The sequence below is a fragment of the Adiantum capillus-veneris genome, chromosome 6 (assembly GCF_014529385.1).
Source record: "Adiantum capillus-veneris isolate H3 chromosome 6, ASM1452938v2, whole genome shotgun sequence".
Classification (NCBI taxonomy): domain Eukaryota; kingdom Viridiplantae; phylum Streptophyta; class Polypodiopsida; order Polypodiales; family Pteridaceae; genus Adiantum; species Adiantum capillus-veneris.
The window spans coordinates 127,611,829-127,618,583 of record NC_140936.1 but is presented as its reverse complement, the minus strand read 5'-3'; positions in this window follow the sequence as shown (position 1 = coordinate 127,618,583).

Genomic DNA, 6,755 nt, shown 5'->3' with positions numbered 1-6,755 from the left:
GCTTTAAGCCTAACCTTAAGTGGAAAGGCTGGGGATTGGTATAGAACCCTAAGGGTGGAAGAAAAAATGATTTACCCTACTCTTATGAGACTGTTCTTGAAAGAATACATACGAGAGGGAGTGCTTTGGGGTGTAGCCTCTTAGCTCCAGAAAGCCCAACGAGAGGAAGGAGAGTCGGTGAGAGACTTTATTAGTCGCTTGAAGCATTCGAATTCTCGTTGTAATCCAAATGAGCGCTTCAATAATAATCAATTGCTTGATAGATTCATTAGGGGATTACGAAACGAGGATATCTACAATGGCCTAGTCATTAGAGGTATCACCACTTGGAAAGCAGTCACCACCAATGCGATCCAATTGGAGGATAATTTAATGATTCAAGGACAAAGAGTGTCTGTTGAGCCTAAATCTATTAGCTCGCAAGCATCGGGGCATCAGCCAATGACCCTAAAGCCTATTGCTAAGGAGCCAAAGATATCTTAGATGACTCTAGCAGATCTCACCAAGGCCATTCAAGAGAGTCTTAGAGACAATCATGCTCCGCAAAACAATCATATGTATCCAAGAAGGGAGCAACAATGTTGCTCAGTATGCTATGGACCGCATAGTACCAGCGAATGCCCTACTTTTAGAGTAAAATTCAATGGGAACTGCAATGTCTGTGGGAGGTATGGTCATCAAGCTAAGGATTGCATAGTATTTAAGCGCGCGATGGCCAATAGACCAACTTTAACATGGACAGACACACCTCGAGTTCTTGCATTGATGCCGGCCCCACCTCTTGAACAAACATCACAACACATGGTCCCTAGGGCCCAAAATGTTGTTCAAACAACACCCTTACCACCTCCAGTGCTAGGACCACAACCATCACATCCAAGAATCACTTTTGTGAATCAAGTGGGTTGTGAGTCATCCATTGCTTGTTTGGAAGGCTGTGAGAAAGATATACACCCTAATATTGCCTATGGGATGGATGCGCTTGAAGAAAGTCCACAATACTACATGGAGGACTATTGGGGACAAGTCAAACCTGTCTATCAAGTAGCTGCTCTTGCTGCAAAAGGCCAAAATATCAATTACACTGCTAAGAGACCACCTCTTCAATGCTATGAGTGTGGAGGTCCACATCGTGTGACCGAGTGTCCTATTAGGCTACAAAAGAATGCCACACTAATGCAAACCAATCAAGCGAGCACGTCTACAATGCTGATACTCATGTGTAATCGATGTGGCATAGATCATTTGATTGCCCAATGTCCAAATAATCCAAATGCACCAAAGATCACGCCATTAAACTTGATTGAGGTTACCTAGGAGTCATCACAAAGTACACATGTGGTACCAATAAACGTACTCACACGATCGATGCTCCAAAAATGAAATTATATTCTTGAGGAAAGAGACATGGCATCAATAGCCCAATCTTAGAAAAAGAAGAAAACACGAAGGAAGAGATTGCAAAAAGCAGTGAAGTCAGACCCCAGTTCAAAGACCAACATAGGGACTGGTGACGACCCCGTATATATGAACGCCGCTGAAGAGGATTCTGATTCAGGTGAAACCATGGAGACCAAAACGACCACTAAGATAGAAACCAACAAGGAATATCTTCATGAGCCACAATGGCCAGGATCCAAGAAGAAGATAGGAACTTATCCAAACCCTACAGAGGAAATCGAGCGAGTCAAGCAATTAAGTAGTTTGATCGAAGATACCCAAAGGATCTAGAACTAGCACCTAGGCAGATCCAGATTACAAACACCGTGTTCCCTACGCAACAACAACCTCACCAAGTCCATAGAGCCTTAGCCATACCTAGTGTCATCCAAGAAGAAAGTGACTTAAAGTCATGGGAAAGTGGGCGTACTCACTTCTTGATGGAAAGAATGTTTACAAAGGGACTACCAGATCCTATCGAAGAAATGGAGATCCCATCTTCCCCAGGTCATGGGACTGAAGCCCAGAAGGTGTCGTTAAAGATTTCCAAATTGATGGATTTCATGTCTTCAAAAGTTAGAACCACAATCATGTCCAAACTATATAAAGACCCTGAGCTAGTCTTAGCTCTTTGAGCCTTTCTCAATGGAGAACTGAAGTTTGGGCTACCACAATTTGCACAGATGGATGGTGTTGGGGATATGCCAATAGAGGAGGAACACTTAGATCCACAACCCAACCTAGATGAGAGCCTTGTGATAAAAATACATGTTAACAAGTTGGGACAATACTTTGAGGGTGATGAATCCAATACGACCATACCAATCACTACTAAGGGATTAATTGTGAAGGGAATCCTTGATGGTGGCACTGGGGTTATCATTGTGACTAAAAATTGCTAGGAAACTATGGGAAGACCTCACCTTGTGACCACAACCATAGTAGTGAAGATGGCCAATGGGTCTATTGTCAAACCTATTGGGATGCTAGAAGATCTCAAGATCAAGGTCTTTGGACATAAAATAAGAGTTACCTTCATTGTTATGGATTTCTCCAAGCACACTATGGCATCAGAGATGATCTTAGGACGTCCTTTCATGAGGGAAGCAAAAATGGTGCATGACTGGTCTAAAAACCATGTCTACTTGCAGTTCCAAGATTTTGTCATTCGAGTGGATCTTGTAACAAGTCGAGCACATCCTCTAGGAAACAGGTTTATAATTGATCATAGCTCTGACACCATAGTTCACTCGGCCGCATTGCAGTATTGTTACACATGTAAAGCGGACACTGATGTTGGGAAAGATTCTCCTTATATGGACGTACTACTTGGGATGACTGAGTCAGACAATGTGGATTGGGTCCACCTAGAAGCAACCATAGACACTTGGGGAAACAGGGGAACAACCTGGGTAACACCTGAGGGGGATGAAATGCCACCACTCATACCCTTAAATATGCTAGAAGCAATGCATATAGCTTCTGACAAGACTCATCCTCATATAACAAATAAAGCATGCAAGTGGGTCCCTAAATCTTCTTTAGCGACCATGGTTGATGCTAAAAAATAGAAGCCTTGTAAGAAACGTCCCGCTCGCTCCAAGAAATGTAAGGAAACGTGGCATTGGATTCCTAAACGACTATTGGAAGCCCAAGGCTACTATCAAGGAAATGATCAAATCTGGGTGCCAAAACGTAAATTGTGTTCTTACCTGTCACCTGACCCATGTAAGCCCAATCCTGTAGCTCCAAAATGAATTGACGATCGCGGAAAGAAAAAAATCACAAAATGCTACACACCTGCTCCAGAGCTAGTTTGGGTTCCAAGGAAAAACCAATCTATTCGGCCTACCTCAGGAACAGGGAGGTCAAATGAAGCGTCTTACTCTTTGTGTAGTTCCTATACAGAAATAGAAGCTTTGACACACCCTCCACCCACCATTGTGCATATCCATACAAACAAGGAAGAGTTTGCACCTTCCGTTATAAGTTCACCACCTACAATAACGTTGCAAATAAAATCATGGGAGAGTACCTTACCACCCTTGCAACTAGATGAAACGCATAGGGCGGTCGAAAACTATTGGTTAAAGCCTTCACCCATAACAACTTGGAATAATTGGTTTCAAAAGGTGACGACGTCATTCCAAAAGGTCATGGTGATGGAGGGTAGGTAGGATTAGTACAATAGGAGTGTTTCTGTTTTAGTTTAGTGATTAGCAAAGTTCTTTTTTCCACTGATGTGCCTCCTAGAGGTATTCTTTGTGTTTCCTAGTGTGTATAGGAATGTGTTACTGTGGTTAGGATTTAGACATTCATGGAATCTTTCTCTCGTTCACTCTTCAAACCAAGCGCGATCATCAACACAAACAGGTTTTTTTGTCCATTAGCATTGTCCCTTATCTTTTTTGCATCTATGTTTGTCTGCTTTAATTGTGATTGGTAGCATAATATTCAGCGCATTTGCTTAGTACCAAACATTAAATTCAATGCAAATTTTTTTCATAATCACTTGTCTAGGTTTAAAAAGCAAGCAGTCCAACTAAGCTAGTTTGACCAAGCTAGGCGTTAGAGATCTTGTCTTAATACCATGGGGAATGCCTTTCTAATAATCTGTGGTTACGTAGGTTCTTAATCCCATTTAGGAAGCATTGTCTGAAATGTATTAGGGATTTCTAGTGGGCTTAGTCCCTATTGACCTTTAGCTTAAGTAATATAAAGGGAGTTTACTAATGTGATGAGCCTGGGGAGGGTAACAGTGTTATATGACCCCCAAAGTTACAAAGTTAAAATGCTGGAAACGAACGAACCAAAAAAAAAAATCAAAGTGCCACAATTGAAAATCTTAAGCTGGAAGAGAAATCTCAGCTTGATTTGGTACTTCACTCACATGTATCACCTATGGTATTGGAGCCCTAGAGGTTCCCAATGTGGACGCTTTTCCTTGAAAAGTAAAAAACCCAAGGTTTACAAAATAAGCACACACATCAAAATTGACTTTGGGGAGTCAAAGAAAAGGAAATAAGTCGGGCGATGATTTTATGAGCAATTCCTTTTATCGTAGCTTAACTACAAGGTCTTCTAGGTATAGCCTCTAGTCACAGCCTTCAGACATGAAATACTTGGCTCTCGCAATTAAACAACTTAATTGACCAGAGAAAATTGAGAAGCTTATCTATGGTATTAATAGTCGATCTTTAGTGCCTTTTGATCGTTAAATTAACGATCTTGAACGTGTTTAGTATTTTACCTTTACAAATGTTTATGCGTTTGATTATATTACAATTTAATGTTTATTGTTGTCAAATGGTTTAAAATTCTGTTACCCATCAATTTGTCTGACTACAACTGCATATGCTTTTTAATTGTATATGAGAATGCAATTACTATGCCAATGGTGACTGAACAAGGCTAAGGACGTTCATCTCAAATGCTCTTCCACTTCGACGAATGAGCTTCAATTGAATAGCTTCCGAGGACAGAATCTACATCAGGAAGGGGGGCATGTTAACCCTCACGCACATTCTTGTCGCCTACGACATACGCCGTATTATTTATTTGGTAGAGTCAGGGACCGGGCTTGTCGGTCCAATAAGAAAAGGGTAAGAGTGATCGCCGATGAGAGGCGCACTCTAACAACAACATTCAAGGGTTAGTTGGCTAAGTTTGGGCGCCCAAGTGTGAATGGGGCGAGCTCATATAAAAGTCACCTAATTAGGTAAAAATCATTCATTCTCTCATTTGTGCAATTGAAGAGTGCTCTTGCTCCATCTCCATCTTCTTCTTCTTCATCTCCTTTTGTGTGTTTGTATGCGTGAGAGAGAGAGAGAGAGAGAGAGAGAGAGAGAGAGAGAGAGAGAGAGAGAGAGAGAGAGAGAGAGAGAGATTGTGTGTGTGATCGAACATTGCGATGACGGCACCGTGGCGGTGAAGCAGTTGAGCGCAGCGAAGCGGCGGCTCCTTCTTCTTCGCGGCGAGGGATCCTCCAAGAAGGCGAGCGTAGAGCGGTGAGTGACACACCCTTGCTCTCTTGAGCTTGCTAGATTAGTCTAGTTGTGTGCTTGGAGCCATTTGTGGCTCACACACAGTGTATTGGCAAGTCCCTTGCATTTACACGTGCGACAAACGTGCACAGATTTCATGGTTTAGTTTTCAAGAAAAGCTGCTATGGTGTTGCATGCACTTTGTGTTTCACAAAATTTAACATTATATACGAAGTATCAAGCATACTCTTAGAGTGAGCATTGTTGATAGGGTCGACACATGGGGCATGTCGATCACGGTGAGAAATACATCCACATTTAGCAGCTTGCAGCACGTTGTCCACGGTTGCCTCTCAGCATGGTGAATATATTGAATCATGAAGAATGAAAGAAAAATTCAAGAGATGTTTCTTGTAAATAAGTGCGGAAAGAAATTACAAATGAATGAAATGTGTACCGAATTTTCCTTTTAAATAAAACCAAAGTTCCTTTACTTTTCAATGCCATTTAGACCATCACTTCTAACTTCTTTTTAAGAAAAACATCAGATCAAACAAGATGTCACTTTAAAAAATTTACACCATCAATTGAATTAAATTTAAAAATTCTCACATGCAGTGACAATTAAACCACTCACATGCAATAAACTCACATATCATGAAATTGATAGCAATCTTTCACAAAATTAAAGTACGTCGTGTGACAAATACAATTAGAGAATTTAAATCCACAGGCCATATAAAAGGAGTTTATAAGAAGAACATAATAGAAAGTATACATCATGGTTCATGTGGAGGTCATGATATCTGGGCAGGTGTTGGTGGAGGCCCCATGATAGAGAGAGGGAAAGAGTGGTCTATGGACTGGTGGGCCATGGTATAGCTAATCGGGCACTATTGATGGACATATACTTGGGGGTGGATAGAATCGCAGCAAAGGGTGATGGGGGTGCGATGGTTGTGACATGGGTGGCTGTCTCCATGGATTGTGACATATCACCAAAATGCACAGTCGACCCTAGCTCACTTGAAAGCTATTGTTATGGCATCACACATGCTCTCAACACACTATGCTCTCACTCAATGATGATGTAATGTCATAGTAGACTTTCACACTCTATTGCCGAGCCACTATATCTAGCAAGACAATTGAGGATTGCATCACGAACCCTCATAAATGTCCCTAAAATCCACTTAAAGAAGTCCACATATATCATTGGACACTGCACCGACGACTATAGTTTGTAGCTTGGATTGCTTTGCAACTTACCAAGCCAAGAACTTGCTCTTCTCGATGCCACGCTGAAAGGGTGATCCACAATGGTCGAGAGTC